The sequence below is a fragment of the Schistocerca nitens genome, chromosome 11, assembly GCF_023898315.1.
Source record: "Schistocerca nitens isolate TAMUIC-IGC-003100 chromosome 11, iqSchNite1.1, whole genome shotgun sequence".
NCBI classification, from domain to species: Eukaryota; Metazoa; Arthropoda; class Insecta; order Orthoptera; family Acrididae; genus Schistocerca; species Schistocerca nitens.
Window position 1 is genome coordinate 143,024,942 of NC_064624.1, and position 18,848 is coordinate 143,043,789.

The following is an 18,848-nucleotide window of genomic DNA, read 5'->3' on the forward strand; positions in this document are numbered from 1 at the left end:
CTCTAGTTGTGTCACATCTGTTTGGTCTCTGATGATTACGCCTGCATCGTCAGCCTAAGCGCCTACCACGGTCATGGTAATGCCTGTCAGCCTGTGCTGTAGCTGTCTCAGGGGAGGTTCCAGCGGTATGTCGAACAGGAGCATGGATAAGGGGCTTCCTTGGGTAACACCCCTTTTTATGTCAATTTGTTTTGTCAGTTGAGAGCTAACGGAGATTTGTGCAGCAACACCCATAGCCACGTTCTCGAGGATGTAGATGGTTTTTGGCAGGAAGTCCATTTGACGCATTGTCTCTATCAGGTATTTGTGATTAATTTGATCAAATGCCTTATGGACGTCTATGAAAAGCAGTCCACATTTTATGTTACTTGCCTGCGCTAGCGCAATGACATCGCGATACAAGGCCGCAGTTTGTACAATCGTCCTTCTGAAAGCACAAGTCTGCTGCCTTCTGAAAGCACAAGTCTGCTGTTGACCTATGATGTCAGCGGTGCATGGCGTAAAGCGCTTGTTAATTACTCTAGCTATAATTTTATAATCCGAATTTAAAAGCGAAATCGACCGTAGGTTGTTCATTTTTTTGCAGCATTGTTTGAACTCTGCAGGCACTGGCTTCCCCTGTAAGACTTCACTGACAATTTCGGTGAACTTTTCTCCTATTAGGGTCCAAAATCGTTTATAGAATTCAATGGGCAGTCTGTCAGATCGTGGAGATTTCCTAGCGGGTGAGCTGCACACGATTTCTAATACATCTTCCTTGGTGATGTCCGAAGAAATGTTATCATCTCCTCGCGATATTCATGGAAGATATGCACCAAACAGCTCATCGTATTCTTCTTCGTTTGTTTCCCCTGACGCATACATACGTTCATAATACACTGAGATCTCTGTAATTATTTCCTTCTGGGTGGTGAGTATGGTACCATCGTCAATCTGAAGTTCATCCACGAAACTACTACTACTCTTGGCGTGTCTGACAAGGTGGTACAATGCAGCAGTCTCATCTTCAGTGACTGACTTTGCTTTGGATTTCATTTCAAGTCCCTCCAGTTTCTTACGTTTCAGACTTGATAATTTTCCTTTTACTTGCTTGGTGTCTTTTAATCTTGTAGGAATTGCATCTGTCTGATCGTAGAGTTCCCTTAGCACGCTGCAGTAGAATTCTACAGTCTGTTTCCTTCCTCTGGCCATATCTGTACTGAAAGATATTAAAACTTTCCTTAGCTTCGGTTTCGCTCGTTGGGTCCACCATTCTATCACACTTGGAAAGTTGTTCAGTGAATGGAGACACACTTCCCAAGCTCTGGTTAGGGCATCTTCTAAGTCGTCTTCTGATAATAACGAAATATTTAGATTCCACTGGCTTCTTACTCTTCTGGTAGGTTGTGGTGTTAAACTTACGCAGGTCAACAACGCACTGTGATTGGAAAAACTAACGGGAACAGTTTCTGTTTTCAGTACTTTATCTGCTAAATTTTCCGATACGTAAATTCTGTCTATTCTACTACATGAATTCGCAACAATATGAGTGAAGTTCACCACTGTTGGTTATTTTATTTCCCACGCATCTTTTAAATCAGCAACGAGACGTCTCAAGTCAGTTGAGTAATTGAAGTTGGGGTTTGATCCTTTCGACTCAATACACAATTAAAATTTCCCCCTATTAAGTTGGAGGGGGTTTTTCCTCAGTAAAGAAATTACGCTTTCATTAAAGAATGTGGCTCTTGCAGCTTTATTACTGCTGCCAGAAGGAGCATATAAACTGACTATAGTGACTCCTGCTACGTTTATTCCAATACCTCACCCCGACTCTAATTTATCAACGTTATCTACGGGGATGCCTTCTCTAACTAAAATGGCCGTGCGACACTCGTCTCAGTGGAAATATTATAAAAATCGACGTAACTGGACAAATTTAATTGTGGGAATACCACTTCCTGTAGGAGAGCAATATCCGTCGCTGACTCATACAGAAACTGTTTCAGAGCAGCTATTTTAACATCCGACTGTATCCTATTAATGTTTAACGTGGTAATCGTATATGACTAACATAGGGGAGTGACCTTTTTCCCGCTAGTCTATCATTTCATGCCACTCCATGCCGGATACTTCCTGAGAATCTGACTGGAGACCACTGTCCCGGTTTGCTTTAGAACCTTTTTTTTTACTTTTCTTGCGATTTGCATCGAGTCTGGCCTTCACCAAATGTCTGCTCCGCCCACCCCCTGAGCAGTTTTCCACTGAGGGCGGTGTCGGTGGATCTGAGTGGCAGTCGTGTGCCACCGTCTCGTCTGGTCTGCCAAAGGCGGCGCAGACGCAGTTTGCAAACGTTCTTCCAATGCCCCGTCACTTCCATGATCACTTTCGTTTGCTGTTTGTGTGTTATTGCTGTAAAACTCCGCTTCTTCGTCTTGGGATTTGGGCTGTGACGTCGCCTGTTGTTGACAATCACTCGCTACCTCGTCACGTTTGGTTTCAGTTGCATCTGCGAGTGAATCTGTCTGCGTTGGTTGACGTACGGGTACTGCAGCGGCGCTGTTGCGTCACCAAGACGAGCGCATTGCCATCTAATGGTGCGCCCAGCGCTACAGAACGTCACTTTGACCTGTTCCGGTAATGGTGGCGGATTCGATTTGTCTACTCATGCACTTGAGACAAGAGTTTGAATCTATGCAGACAATATTGTGTGAAATCTGTGCTACTGCCGTTACAAGTTCGACGTCTCTTGTTAGTGGCTATACTACTTTTTCTAGCCGGATTGTCTGCAGTGTCTTTCCTGAGTAAAGGTGGAAATGCTTAAAGAGTATTTTGTGGCCCGTCGCCCACATTTCGCGTAATGCTGGAAAGGTCGCCACTCGTCATTGATTTTCGGTCAAAAGATCAGCCAATGATAACCTTTCACGCTGTTGTAAATTATTCTGCAATACAAACACTTTTTTTGGACAGTTTTGCCGGAGATGCGCACTTTCATATGTGACAAATCAAAGTCTGTTCATTGTATATTACGTGCGCTTTGTAGCCACAAACCAAAATATGAGATGGAATGTTGTGTTTGACATGCATATCGACAGAACAAATCTATGCTGGCTTGACCATCATTCATTACAAATTTGCCTGATGTCACCATATTTAGATAATACGTCTTTTAAGTAGCAGTTTTCTACCTCAGGGGGCAAATTAAATTCTCTGACTTGTTTATAATCAACATCAGCATTTGAAATGGTAACTCCACTCACCGAATTATCGCGATGGCGGAATTCGGCTTTTCCTTCAAATTTCTGCAAAATCCGTTCCAGCACCAACGAGGAAAGCAGCTTCACAAAAAAGCAGTATTGCTCCAAGTTATAATAAGAAGTGTGTGTCTGATCCGAAGTAAGGTCAATAACGTCAACGATCCAGTCATGAGTTTCCAGTTAACTTGGCTGAACATTACGGGCTGCTTTGTCAAATCCAAATCTTAGGATAAGCTTCCTAGGAAACGTGGTTGCCATGTCAGCAGTTAACAGCTCGCGAAAACAAGGAAACTAAAATGCTGCATCACCAGAATCAATTTTACACAACACTGTAACGCAGAGACTGAACGTAAAGTCGTAAAACCCAAACAGAAGCGCCACAGCGCGCCCGGTCAGGACGGCCGCAAAAGCCGCTATTCTGGTCCCAGACAAACGAAACTTTTGTGTAATTGCTTGTCTAAAGGCTATGAATGATAATTGACACCGCCCAAAGCACAACTGTCCGTAATAAAAATATATTTTTAAATTATTTAGCAGTGCGAACCAAACTGCAGTCTCTGTTTACGTTGCTACGCAGAGATACGACTACGATACAGGGGTTCACTTATGTCGCTTTGAGTACTAAAAACTCAACGAAATTGCCCATTGCTAGGCTTCTTTCGATGCGTTGTATTTACATTTGACTTTTTTTCCTGGAAGGGTAATCGGAAGTTTGCATCAGTGACAGAGTTACCGCCACAATCTTATCTTTACGGATACAGACTAACATTGAATTTACTTGCGTTATTGCAGTGCCTGTGGTATTCCGAATTACGGTGCAAAGTTCCTGTGCACCTCCGAAGGAACGGGCAAAGCGGTGACTACAGGTGCTGCGAAATACGAGAAACGCTTCCGCACTCGCGAATACGGACAACCGTCAGATGTACAGTGGAATGACGACAGTGAAAGTTTGTGTTGGACCGGGACTCGAAGCCGTGTTTCCCGCTTATCGCGACCGGTCGCAATATCGTATTTACTCGCCGACATCAGGCAAACGACTTCCAGGTAAAATGTCTCACCTGTACAGATGTACGAGTACACGCTATAGTCGCCGTCGTGCCTGTTCCACTGGAGACGCAGCAAGCACATGCAGCGGAACTTCGCACTGTGACTCGGAATAACACGGGCTCTGAAATGTCGTATTCAGTATACTGTACAAGTACGTTTAGATGAAACTTACACCAGTTGTCTTAGTAACGTTACTGGACCTGAATAAGTGTTACTAATCCGTACAAATATAAAAATGCTAGTTATTGCTATTATATACGCGTGCCCTAATTGCTTTGTACTTTAGCATTTCCAACGACAGAGACCAATGTTAATTACACTAATGGGAAACGTCTCATTTTTCTGGAATGAAAAATTTTGTGAAGATCACATTAACAGCTATAAATTGTTTGCAGGCATGTGTTTGAGATCGACAGTGTTATGTAGAAATTGTCCCCACAAATCAAAATCTTTGAGTGCAACTGTGTCAAACAGAAGAAAAAATTGTATTTGGTAATGCAAGCTGCCAGTCCTACCTCGTACATTATGTTCAAACTTCGTCCTACCCAGTGCTGTGAGTATGTACTAACTTTAGAGATTTTTGGGCCTTGCGGGAGAGTTTAGAATTCCAACTTTCCTCGGCGCTAGCGGCAACAATCATTCGCTGAGGTAGCGACAAAGGTCTGTGGGCTGCATTAGACGGGGAATTAATGGAAAAGTCAATTCGGCTTCTGCATTACTACCACGTGAATTTGTGATTAATGTCTGAATGTGCTCACAATCAGTAATGTGTCACTATTCAAGTATGGTGCTGGTTTCGTAATTTTGTAGATAGTGTGCTGGCTTTCTAGTGACATGGCGGAATGTAATGATCATTTGGCATTGTTGGGCGGGAGGCCCCACGCGTGGGAGTTCGGCCGCCGTATTTCAAATCCTTTTCAGTTGACACCAATGATGATGACATGATGGACACACATCGTCTCGAGGCAGAGAAAATCCCTGACCTCGCTGAAAATCAAACCCGGGACTCCGAGCGCGGGAACCGAGAACACTACGGCAAGACCACGAGCTGCTGACGCTTGGCGGAATGTAGGCCGACGCCCGGGTTGGCGGTCATTCAGTGATAATGCATAACGCACCTAAGAAATGAATAATTTAAGCAGTGCTGGTGGAGCGAGGTTTGCCATCAAACAACATTATAAAGGGCGCGGAAAAAGAGTCTGACGAAAAGTGTAGGGTGGATGGACAGCATGAAACATAGGAATCTGCAGGATCGCAACAGCTTATTTTCGGCGCTACCAGAGCATAATCTAAAACTGTCACGTGGACCTCTTTACTCAAAATAAAAGGTAATTCCCAGAAAATGTATACATAAACACAGTCTTTGGACTAACCAGCTGTCACGATGAGAACAAGATAAACTGAAAGCATCACATTCACATGTATCGTACTTAGGACTTCTTCAGAAATGAAAACAGTTACACGACCATGTGTCATGTATTAAAAAGGTCAAAGTGGAAATGAGTATGCAGAGATGTGGAAGTGCTGATCATGTGCGCACATGTGCGACAGCAAACGACAGTGACATCTGTTATTAGACATGTGTCCTAAATGAACGGCGGCGGCTCCACTTCCCTGTTTATGTGGTACAAGCAAGACGGCAACATACCCAGTCCCGTTTACCCCTGGTGTCCGAAACCTTGACAGAGAAGTACTGAGAAATGGCAGGTACTCTGAAAAAGCAAAGGACTCACCTCAGGGTGAGTGGCGGACTGCAACGCATTCGCATTGCTCGAGGCGGAGGGTCAATGTGGAGGCTGGCCGGCTGGCCTCGCCCGTTCGTCCTGTCAGTGGGCAGGTGGCCGCTCCTTCAGCAGGGCCCGAGCAGCCACACGGGGGCAAAGGCTTGCTGGTTATTGGGAGCTCCAACGTTAGACAGATGATGGAGACCCTTAGGGCAGTAGCGTACAGGGCTGGAAAGAATTCCAACGTGCACTCTGTCTGTCTGCTGGGGGGCCTCATCCGAGATGTGGAGGCGGCCTTGACTGCGGCTATCGAGTGTACGGGGTGCAGTCTTCTGCAAGTAGTTGCTCACTTCAGCACCAGTGATGCCTGTCGCTCGGGTTCCGGGCGGCTGGCAGATTTGGTGAAGACTGCTGGCCTCGCGCGTGGGGTGCAAGCAGAGCTATTTGCAGCATCGTTCCCAGAGTAGATCGGGGTCCTTTGGTTTGGAGCCGAGTGGAGGGTCTCAACCAGAGACTTCATCCGCTCTGTGATGGTCTCGGCTGCAGATTTCTAGACTTGTGCTATTGGGTGGGAAATTGTGGGACGCCCCTAGATAGGGCAGGGGTGCACTACACAAAGGAAGCGGCTACTCGGGTAGCAGAGTACTGGTGGCATGCACATGGTTTTTTTTTTAGGCTACGCAGTAGTGCGAGGTGTCCTGATGAACACTCACCAGTCGACGTGCAGGCAGAGAAATCAGGACGCGCTCTGTGTAAAGACACTTCAGCTATCAAGATATTAGCAGTAAATTTCCAGTGTGTTCGGAATAAAGTTAACTGCCCACCAGGAAGCGTGTGGCGTGCAAATTATTCTCGGAACTGAGACCTGGCTGAACCCTGAGATAGGAAGTTCTGAAATATTTAGTGAGGGTTGGAATGTGTATCAGACAGACAGATTAGACACCGTAGGAGGTGGTGGTGTCTTCATTGCAGTCGACAGTTGTGTCTACTGAGGTCGAAGTAGAGTGTGATTGTGAAGTTCTCTGGACACGCTTAACAGGGCTAGGGGAAATAAAGTTAATTGTGGGGTGTTATTACCGGCCACCAGGTTCCACCGTCACAGTTCTAGAATCATTCAAAGGGAGTCTACATTCTGTATCGCAGAAGTACCCAGATCATGCTATATTAGTCGGAGGCGACTTCAACCTACCTAGTATAGACTGGGATGTCTGTGGATTTGTTACAGGTGGTACAGACAAGCCGTCGTGTGAATTACTTTTGAACGCATTATCCGAAAACTGTCTTGAGCAGCTACATCGACAGCCGACGCGTAATGGAAATATTTTAGATCTGGTAGCCACGAACAGACCAGACCTTATCTATGGTGTCAGTGTTGAGACAGGGATTAGTGATCATGATGTTGTCATTACGACTATGGTTATGAAAGTTAAAAACTCGGTGAAAAAGGCTAGCAGAGTATTTTTACTAGAAAGAGCAGATAAGCAGTTGTTAGCATCCCACTTAGTAAATGAATCAACTTCATTGACTTCCGGTACGATGGACGTGGAAGTATTACGGGCAAATTTTAAACACATTACAAATCACGCATTGGACAAGTATGTGCCAAAAATGTGGGTTACGGACGGAAAAGACCCACCGTGGTTTAACAGCGCAATTCGGAGAATGCTCAGGAAGCAAAGGCACTTACACTCACGGTGCAAGAAAGATCGGGAGAATGAGGACAGGCAAAAGTTAGTAGAGATTCGTGCTGCTGTAAAAAGAGTGGTGCGCGAAGCATTCAACCACTACCACCGTCATACCCTTGTAAAAGATCTTGCTAAAAACCCAAGGAAATTCTGGACTTACGTAAAATCGGGAAGCGTGTCGAAGGCTTCCATCCAGTTACTCACTGATCAGTCTGGCCTGACAACCGGAGACAGCAAAACGAAAGCTGAAATTTTAAATTTAGCATTTGAGAAATCTTTCACGCACGCGGATCGTACAAACATACCGCCGTTTGAGTCTCAGATTCCCATATGGAGGGCATAGTGATAGACATCCCTTGGGTTGTGAAGCAGCTGAATGGGTTGAAAATAAATAAATTTCCAGGTCCTGATGGGATTCCATTTAGGTTTTACAGGGAGTACTCTACTTCATTGGCTCCTTACTTAGCTAGCTTTTATCGCAAATCTCTTGCCCAACGTAAAGTCCCGGGCGACTGGAAAAAAGCATAGGTGTCGCCTGTATATAAGAAGGGTAGAAGGACAGATCCTCAAAATTGCAGATCAATATCCGAAACGTCGTTTTATTGCAGGATTCTTGGACATATTCTCAGTTCGAATATAATGAATTTCCTTGAGACAGAAGTTGCTCTCCATGAATCAGCACGTCTTTAGAAAGCACCGCTCCTGCAAAACACAACTTGCGCTTTTTTCACATGAAATCTTGCGAACCATGGATGAAGGGTATCAGACGGATGCCATATTCCTTGACTTTGGGAAAGCGTTTGTCTCGGTGCCCCACTCCAGACTCCTAACTAAGGTATGTGGATATGGGATGGGTTCCCAAGTATGTGAGTGGCTTGAAGACTTCTTAAATAATAGAACCCAGTACGTTGCCCTCGATGGTGAGTGTTCATCGGAGGCGAGCCTATCATCTGGAGTGCCCCAGGGAAGTGTGGTAGGTCTGCTGTTTTGTGTCTACATAAATGATCTTTTGGATAGGGTGGATAGCAATGTGCGGCTGTTTGCTGATAATGCTATGGCGTATGGGAAAGTGTCGTTGTTGAGTGACTATAGAAGGATACAAGATGACTTGGACAGGATTTGTGATAAGAATGGCAGCTAACTCTAAATACAGATGAAAGTAAATTAATGCAGGTGAATAGGAAAAAGAATCATGTAATGTTTGAATACTCCATTAGTAATGTAGCGCTTGAGATAGTCACGTCGATTAAATATTTTGGGGGTAACATTGCAGAGTGATATGAAGTGGGACAAGCATGTAATGGCAGCTGTGGGGAGGGCAGATGGTCGTCTTTGCTTGATTGGTAGAATTTTGGGAAGATGTGGTTCATCGCTTATAGAACGCTGGTGCGACCTATTCTCGAGTACTGCTCGAGCGTTTGGGATCCGTAACAGGTCGGATTGAGGGAGGACATAGAAGCAATTCAGAGGTGGGCTGATAGATTCGTTACTGGTAGGTTTCATCATCACGCGAGTGTTACGGAAATGCTTCCGGAACTCGGGTGGGAGTCTCTAGAGGAAAGGAGGTGTTCTTTTCGTGAATCGCTACTGAGGAAATTTACAGTCTATCCAAACGAACAGTGACAAGACGTATCAGTGCTATGGCCAGCAATCTGCACAGGCAGCTAGTAAATAAGGCAAAAGACTTTGTTGCTTTCTCTGTTATGCTTGATGAAGCAACAGATCTTACAGATACAGCCCAAGTTGTGATATACATATGAGGTGTCGATAACGCACTTTCTGTAACAGAGGACTTTTGGACTTAGTACCCTTGAAAGGGACTACTACAGGTGCGGACTTACTCCAAGCTGTCGAGAAAGCAAGCAATTGATGGTGTCGGTATGGATTGGAATCGGTGAGTCTCAGTGACCACAGATGGAGCCAAAAGCTAGGGCGCACAAATGAGACGTATGGAATTCACTGCATTCTGCATCGAGAGGCGCTTTGTGCAAAATCAGTAACTTTAGCAAACGTCATGCAAATTGTTGTGCATACTGTAAACTACCTGAAGACACATGGGCATAAGCATCGCCAGTTTCGGCAGTTCTTGGAGGAATTAGGAGCGGAGTACGGCGACATAGCTTACTATACTGAAGTACGCTGGATCAGTTGAGGTAAAATGCTGAAAATATTTTTTGATTTACGTTTGGTCATAGTAACATTCTTACATGAGAACGGAAAAAGTGAACCTATGTTGGAAGACCCTTGTTGGATATCAGGCCTTGCATTTTTTGTGGACATTACGTCTCACATGAACAGCCTGAACGTCAGTTTGCAAGGTGAAAATAATTTAATTTCTGACATGTTGGAAAAAGTAAATGCCTTTTAAAGGAAGCTTGCACTTTGGGAGCGCCAGCTAATGACAGAAAACACTGCACATTTCCCGACTCTTGGACTGGTCCATGAAAGTGCTAAATTGTAAAAATTAAGGAACAATTTCGAGCACAATTTGCAGATGATACGAGTGTCTCCTGCCATTCGCCTCTTTGCTAGACCGTTCTCGTCGTCAGTTGAAGATGCTCCGAATGATCTACAGATGGAACTGATCGACCTACAGTGCAATACAAGACTGAAGGACAAGTTCCTTGCAGTGCGAAGTTCAAAAGAATTCTATGAAAATTTTTCACAACAAGAATTTCCACGCCGGCACAAAGATGCCGCAAGACTTATGTCCATGTTCGGGTTGACGTATGTTTGTGAAAGGTTTTTCTAGGTGATGAAAATGAATAAATCAAGGTTTCTATCAAGCATAAGTGATGAAAATCTTCACAACTGCTTGCGTTCGTCAATGAGCTGAGCTTTTATGCCCGATATTAACTATATCATTCCTCATGACCAGTGATAAACATGTTTGGATTTATTCCTTTCATTACTAAAAATTATTGTTTACTAACTGTGCATAATTGCATCATTCTGCTCCATGGTACATTATCAGGAAAATTGCTCATTAAACCGATTGTTCCAATGTATACTTACATTTAGGGTTTTTTTAATGTGTGAAGGGCTACGCTCAGCTGAAGTCGATAAACAATAACCTTCATCTAATTGTCGGTTATTATGCAGATTTTAGACAGAACTGGTAATAGTATTGAAATAGCAGGTGATCGAGAGGTCTGCGGTTATCATTCTGTTCAGAGGTCAGTGAGACAGAAATTATGTGGGTGTAACTGAGGGCACCGAGAATTAGTTATAGGAAACTCTGCATTAGTTTAATGTCATTTGAAATCATGAATAAGGTTCACTGTAAGTCGCTGACTGCTCTCTTTCTTAAATACTAGATCAAAAACATTACGCGCATTTGCGTGCTGTCACTGTATTTCTTGTCTTACTGGGTTAAACTGGTAACATAAAAGTAGACGTCTCAATGAGTAGACTGTGACAGTATTTTAAATGTTTTAATACGCAAAATACCTTCCCATGGTTGGCTTGCAAGCTGTGGAAAGAGCACTAGAATGCGCTGGTACAGATTACCCCAGCAAGTGCATAAAGCGACATCTGTGCATAAACATGCACTACATGAACGCTGGCGGCTGCGGCATGCACGCTGTGACCCGGAAGTTGCACATGTGCAGGAGCACCGCACGTGTGCAGAATTTCTGGCCGGCCCTGAGAAAGCAGAATTTATTACTATCTTAGAAAGCAACAGTTGATCATTTTCGGCTAACCCGGACTGGCTAATTTTGGATACTGTATTGCAACTCTGGATCATGATCCATTCTTTGTGGAACCGTATTCGGTACCTTTTTCTAAAAAACAGGACATACAGAATGAAACAGATAAGATTATGGAATGAGGAGTGATATAACACAGTAACAGCGAATATATCAGTCCACTTATCATTGTAAACAAGGATGGAGGAGTACATGTTGCCATTGATGCACAAACTCTAAACAAAGTAAAAAGAGGTGCACAGGCCTGAAAATCTGGACAAAATGTTGCAAAAATTTCATAATGAGGTATTTAACCAGTTTCGACATGACTGCTGGCTATTGGCAAATCCCATTAAGTCTAGAATTGCATGAATATAAGGCAATCCTGTTTACCGGGAAATGTTATCGATACAAAGTAGTTCCATTTGGACTGAATACCTCTCTGGCAGTGTTTATTAGAGCTCTGGACTTTGTGTTAGTGGAGGAGTTGAGTTCCAGGTTAACTATTTATGTAGATGATTTATTTATCTCCAATGAAAACTGGCAAAAAAAGCTCCAAACTGTTGCTCTTCAAGCAGGAGGCATCACTTTAAAATTATAGAAATGTGAACTTGTAAAATTAGAAATTAAATTCTTGAGCCATATAATTACTAATACCGGCATTTATAAGGACCTGGAGAAAGCTACGTGCCTTAGAAAAATTTCCCCCACCAAAAAATAGGAAACAGTTGTAAGCCTTTTTAGGTTGGTGTGGATTTTACAGAAAATTTGTTAAGGGGCAACCCTTCAATAATCCACACTTGAACAATCTATAAAAAGATTTAGTGCTTTTGTTTGGACAGATGAGAGTCGGCAGGATTGTGAATCTTTAAAGATTAAACTTTGACATGATAATGTTTTACATCACCCAGTACTGTCAGAGACTTCCAATATGAATACTGACAGTAGCATCTATGGGATTGGCATTGAAATTTTCCAGGAGATAAATGGCACAGGAAATTGAGCACATAGAACTATAGCTTTTGCCAGCAGGGCATTGACAGGAAACAAAAGGAACTACACCATATCAGAGGAGGTAGCCTTGGCCATATTATGGGACCTCAAGAAATTTATAGATTGGTGGGGTTTTAAGATCATCACACATTGACCACAAAGCTCAAACATTCCTTAAAGATTGTTGCCTTCTAAATGGCAGGCTCACCAAATGGGCTTTATACCTGCAACAATTTATTTATGAAATATGCTATGTAAAGAGTACAAAAAATTATGTGGCAATGAATTGTCCCAATGGTACTGATGAAGTACCCAAGGAATGCAATGGAGATGGAACTTTGCAAATTAATTACATGAAGAAGTTCAGGCAAAAATGAATTTGAACAGATTTGCAAAAGCATGCGATATCATCAAAATGAGCATCCAACTTTGAAATCTGTGAAAATAAACTTTGATTTTTAAAAGTATCTTGTATGAGAGGAAAGGCTTCATTACTGAAGAATGGATGGTGTGTTGGCCTACCCAATTTGATACAGAAGTCAGATAATTTTCACTATCATTGGGCCAAAGGAGTGTCTAGATAAATTGGCTAGTGTTATAGTGATTGCCAATAGTCCGAGTCGAAAGGTAACAATGTATTAGGTCTTGTGACATCTGCCAGAGAGCTAAGGTAACCAATAGAACTAATCAAGGCCCAATGCAGAACACATTACCTAAAGATACCATGGATTTACTGTCTGTGGACCTGTATGGACCCCTCCCCACAACTTCTGGTAATTGTAAATGTATTTTACTGATTTTGGAAGTATTTTCTAAATTTATAAAATTGCATCTCCTGAAAAAGGTTAAGAACCATTGGAAAACCCAGTGCAGTACTGCCCAATAATGGCCCCAATTTAATTCCAAAACCTGGAAAGATGGCATGCAGCAGAATGGTGTAGAAACTAAATATATTGCGGCCTACCATCCAGGCAGCAACCCTGTTGAACAGTATACGAGGGAAATAGCATGGTTATGTAGGACCTATTGTCACCATAACCACTGAGCGTAGGGCAGATTTGTATGTGAATTTGACAGTTTAATGAAGACCTTGCCTCATGGGTTTACTGAGTTCACACTTGGGGAAATTCTGCTCAATACTAAGAGCAAATGTTTAAATGAGGAAAAACTAGAGTTCCCACCGTTTACAGATTTGGGATTAGCCCAGAAGAAAGAATTGGTAAAAGAAAAAACAAAGCCGAAACGAGATCTAAAACGCACAATAGCAACCTGAAGTTTGCCATGTTCAAAATTGGAGACTATGTTCTTCTGAAGACCCATGAATAATCAAGTGAACTTAACCACGAAATATCTAAATTTATGTATATAGAATGGGCCATTCACAGGACAAGACACACCTCACAACAATGCCTACTATTTAATCTACCCAGAGTCGAAGAAGCTCCTTGATGTCCATAATGTAGTGAATCTCAAACTGTATGTACCTAGGAATGAATAAATGAAGAAATCATATCAGACTAAAAATGTATATTATGCTGTAGATGAAATAATGTATCTATCTTATGAAGATACTATACTGTATTTAACTGTAATTTATGTTCTTATAAAAAGGTTACGTATGTAAAATTGCTGTTACTATCTTAGAAGTTTCAGATTCTAAAAACTGTTCTAAATTTGTGATACCCTGTACTGATAGAGCTACAAGCAAATGTTGTCAAATTGAAAAGAAATGTGGAATGCCTTAAATACAGAATGGGCAGCATAGAAGACTTGCCAAAGTGGGGCAAAACAAAACTGTCTGTAATAGACTGCCAAAACCCAAAATGGGCAGCCAATTGATTAATGTAATATGTAATTTGTTAATGTTGTCAAATGCAGTGCAAGTTCCTATTGCAGGTATCAAAATTATTTTATTTTCATATCTGTTAGTGTTGTATGTGTTTTGCTACAGTTTTCAAAGAGGGACTGTGTTTCAAATAAAGGCAGTAAGAAACGAATAGTAAGTTCAGTTTAAATCTGTTTGTTTATGTAAATATCAAAGAATGGACTACTATTATTAGAATCAGCATTGATAGTTTCCTCCTTTGTAACTTCAAAATCACGCTATAGGATGTGTTGCATGTACAAGGTCGAATTGCTTGTGATATATGTAGGGGGTATACTTGTATGTGTATACCTACATTTCTTGAATGCTTACAAAATGCTACCCAATATTCTTGGCAATACAGATAAATTTTGCTTACTACTCAACTTTCTGTTTCACAATATGAGAGTCAGTTATGACAGGTGTACATAATTGAATAAGGTTGCTTTCTTGTTTTGGTAATGAAGTGTATAGGGTGTATAGTGTTTTAATGTATTCTTTTCATGCTCAACTCTGGATGAAGTGATTATTATTTTCAACTGCTTGGTACCATTAAGGTGTTATTGATGTTTGCCTAGCAGGAATCTTCAGTGAACCATGGGGCATATGTAACATCCATTTTTGACCTACTTTGTATTGATGTTTCTATTTGTAGAGTTGCTTATGTAGAGTGCTGTATCTGTCATATGTAGAGTGTTTTATCTGTCATGGAAATTCTTTGATAATGTATACATATTTCAGTTATGTGAACTTTTGGAACAAAGTTTAAATTAAGCTTGTTAATGTAAATAACTACTGGAATGATTATTATGTAATGCACTGTAAATGACTTGGTCCATAGTTAGGGAATGCAGGGTTGAATGTAAAAAATGTGGGGAATCCCTGCAGCTACAGAAGTAGCCTGGCAGAATGGAAAAGGTGTCGTTCACGCAAGCGGCAACTTGTCCCTTGCGACGGCTAAGGAGTCTGGCTTGAGCAGTGCTGTGGTTAATATCTCACTGGCAGTAGCGGAACATTGTGGCTCATATTCTTGCAGTTTTGAGGCAGAGGAGCTAAGAGCGTTATTTATGCACCTTTGATTCTGCATTTGGTGATACCACGTATAATGGCACGGTTTTCGGCCCTGCAAAAATATAATTCAGAAGATCTATAACAGGGCGAGGCCAACAGTACTGCCATGACTACATCGCCGTCATGTTAACAGCCACTGCAAATCACGCCACCAGTGCCACCAGCCTTCCACCAAAATGTTTATATTTGGCACTCCGTAAATGGACCAGGTATTTGTGAAATTTGGTTGATTTTAATAATAATCACGGTATTGCTAAAAGCTCTATCTTGCACCTGTGATTATCCCAAATCACAAACCTCACCAGGAATCCTATCCTAGTGAATTTAATTCCAAGTGTGCTAATTTATTATGAAAAGACTATTCAGAAATAGTTGTGATTACTTCCTGATGTGTGGAGTTGTGTTTAAAGTTCAGTTTTATAGTTTGAGAAATACTACACTGCCAGTGCGTTTTTAAATCGAACTGCAATCATTTTCTTAAATAATTTGCCTTACTTAAAAAGGTACCAGTAAATAGTAAAGTTGTTAGTTAAAAGAATAATAATATTGAATAGAAGTAAAAAAGATTATTAATTATGCACTTTGATCAGAATTACAAAGCTTTATCACTGTTCATTTTATGAGTACGTGTTTGAACTTGAATTTAAAATTGTTTTGGCATTTGCACAGTCAACCATATTTTGAGAAGGTTAAAAGACTGCTTTTCAAAGCACATTTGTTATTTGAAGAGTTATATTTTGTTGTGCTTCACTTAATAAATAATTATTCATGACAATACTCACCATTTCCCATACACACTTGTGTAGTTTTGTTAATGAGCATGGTTCATCAAACCATCAAAGTTTAATAGCCCTCATGTGCTAGGCTAGTTGGTTTATGAAGCAAAGCAAAGGTCCCTCCAGAGCCACTGTAGTTAGATTTGCTTTCTGTTTAATTGCTTCAAACTGAGCTCAAGAAAGAAATATTTACTGTGTTAGCTATTTTAATGCAAGCTGGTTCATGTAATGGCATAGAGAAACTCTACGAAGCAATTATGTTGTAGAGTATGATCATAATAAACCCCAATTTAAATCAGAATCATTTCATGCTCTGCCCTGTTCAGTAATGCTATTAGTATCATGTGTGTTGGTGACCGGTTGTATTAACTGCTGCATCTGGTTCATTCAAGGTACATCGTCCTGACTTCCAAGTTAGTACTACATTTATCTGCAAGGTTAGGTTACTGTGTTCTAGTGCGAACAGATATCAAGAAAGAGTTTAGTAGGCGTTAAGGAAAGTTAGGTTAGCCTTAGCACTGCCTTGAGCTTTATTACATTGTTTGACAATAATTTCTAATTAGGCTGGTGACATATTAAGGCATCAAGGGATCACCAATTAAGTATTGGAGGGCAGCGTGGAGGGTAAAAATCGTGGGGGGAGACCAAGAGATGAATACACTAAGCAGATTCAGAAGGATGTAGGCTGCAGTAGGTACTGGGAGATGAAGAAGCTTGCACAGGATAGAGTAGCATGGAGAGCTGCATCAAACCAGTCTCAGGACTGAAGACCACAACAACAACAACACATATTAATATGTAATATTACGACTTGCTTTTGTGCTGGAGAACATCTGTTCCTCACCCATCTTTTTAGTGTTGGTTATACTCTGCTGGAGTGTTTTGAAATGAATCCCAGTCAAACAGATTGATTATACTGTTCCCATTACGTTATCTCACGGTCACAACTTTCTCAAAAATTCCTCATGGAGGTTTAATGTAATCACTGACTGCCATTTATGGTGGTCGGTGTTGCCATTACAAGCACTCCCTTTGGAGGAGCCCTCCTGCACCATTCCACCACATGTGGATGGCTGACTTGCTGCAAGGCTGTGCCCTGTGTTCTGTGACATTTGTATGGCTGCTTCGGTATCTTGGCATTTTCAGCTCTTAAGGAGGGAGGCAGAGCTTTAGTTGGTAAAGACATTTCCAGATGGAGTACATCACAACCAGACACACATTATAGAATCAGGTATTGGATTTTAAGGTGTACCCAGGACCAGATGTACAGTCAGATCACAATTTAGTTATGACAATGAGTGAAGTAAATTTTAAGAGAGTTGTTACGTGAATTCAGTGTGTAAATAAATAGGATACAGAAGTACACAGGAATGGAATGTGAATTTTAACTTCTATGAGTCTCTAGATAATGCGATAATGAATGGTGATCAAATGAATTTTCACGTCTGTCTATATAATCGATGAGACACAAATCATAACAACAGACAGCCAGAAAGAGACATCCAAACACTACAGATGTGACCAAGTGCTAGTAAGTGCGATAGCTTACGCACAATGAGCTAAACAGCTCATGAATCCAACTTACTGACAAAAATAACAACATCCGGAAGAATGGAAGACAAAGTTGATGATCTGTTTGAGGATGCTAAATTTGGAGTAATGGATCCAGGGAGGTCAACTCGACCTTCAACCTTATAGTGGCAGGAATGTGTCAGAAAAATCAAGAGATATTTATTGGATTTGTAGATCTTTACATGACATTTGACAGCATGAAACAGTGAATTTTTTCTCTCTAAAAGGTACGTATATGGTACAGCAGATAACATAGAATATGAGCAATAATCAACAAGAATTGGTACTCTGAATCAAAGATGATTGAAGAAAAGGATGCAGGTAGTCTCCACAAATGTTCAGATGAACACTGAAGAATCATTGGTGGAATTGAAGAAACGTCCAGGAATTTAATTAAAACTGAATGTGAAAACAATTTCGTTTAATAAAATTCACTGGTGATATTTCTGTGTTCACTGAAAGTTCGAATGAATCACCAGAGTTTATGAATGTAATAAATAGTTGAATGAACACTAAATCAGGATTAATGAATGGAAGAAAGAGGAAAGTATTGCGGAGTAGCAGAAATAACATTGGTTGCAAAGTTTACATCAGAATTAAGGACCACACAGTAGACTGCTTGTAGTGACTATTACACATGAAGCTAATTTACATTGAGGGACAGAGCGTGGTCGTTATAAGGAATGAAGCTGCATGGAAAAGCAGGAGATTCCTTGTAAAACAAAGTTACTAATACCAAGGATAGGCCTTAATTTGTGTTGGATGTCCCTTAATGTATGTTTGGAGCACAGTACTGCATAAAAATTAATCGTGGATTATGGAAAAAACAAGAGGGTAATCTGAGCATTCTAAATTCGGTGCTATAGAAGGATGTTTACACTAGGCGAACTCATAACAGAAGAACTGTGGAACGTCTCTGCAGAACAGGTGAGGATATTGTGATATGTGGAAAACTGTGACAAGTACGAGGGTCAGCATAGTAAGTTATATTTGAAGGCATCAGGGAATAACTGCTGTGGCACTACAGGTAGTTGTTGAGGTTAAAAACTGAAGGGAAAGACAGAGAGAGGAACACATACCACAAATGACTGGATTCTGGGTGCTCATGGCACTGTAAATCTGTTGCTCACACAGATAGACACATTGTCAACAGGAGGCAGAGTTTCTGTTTCGCATGTCTGTGGTTACTGGTAC

The 18,848-nt window shown here is 41.4% G+C and overlaps 1 protein-coding gene across 2 annotated transcripts in view; it reads right to left on the reverse strand.

Annotated features, from left to right (window-relative positions):
• LOC126213429 (ankyrin repeat domain-containing protein 54-like) overlaps nt 1–18,848 on the reverse strand; it is a 100,773-nt gene that overhangs the window by 15,011 nt on the left and 66,914 nt on the right. The gene's annotated exons all lie outside the window — the stretch shown is intronic.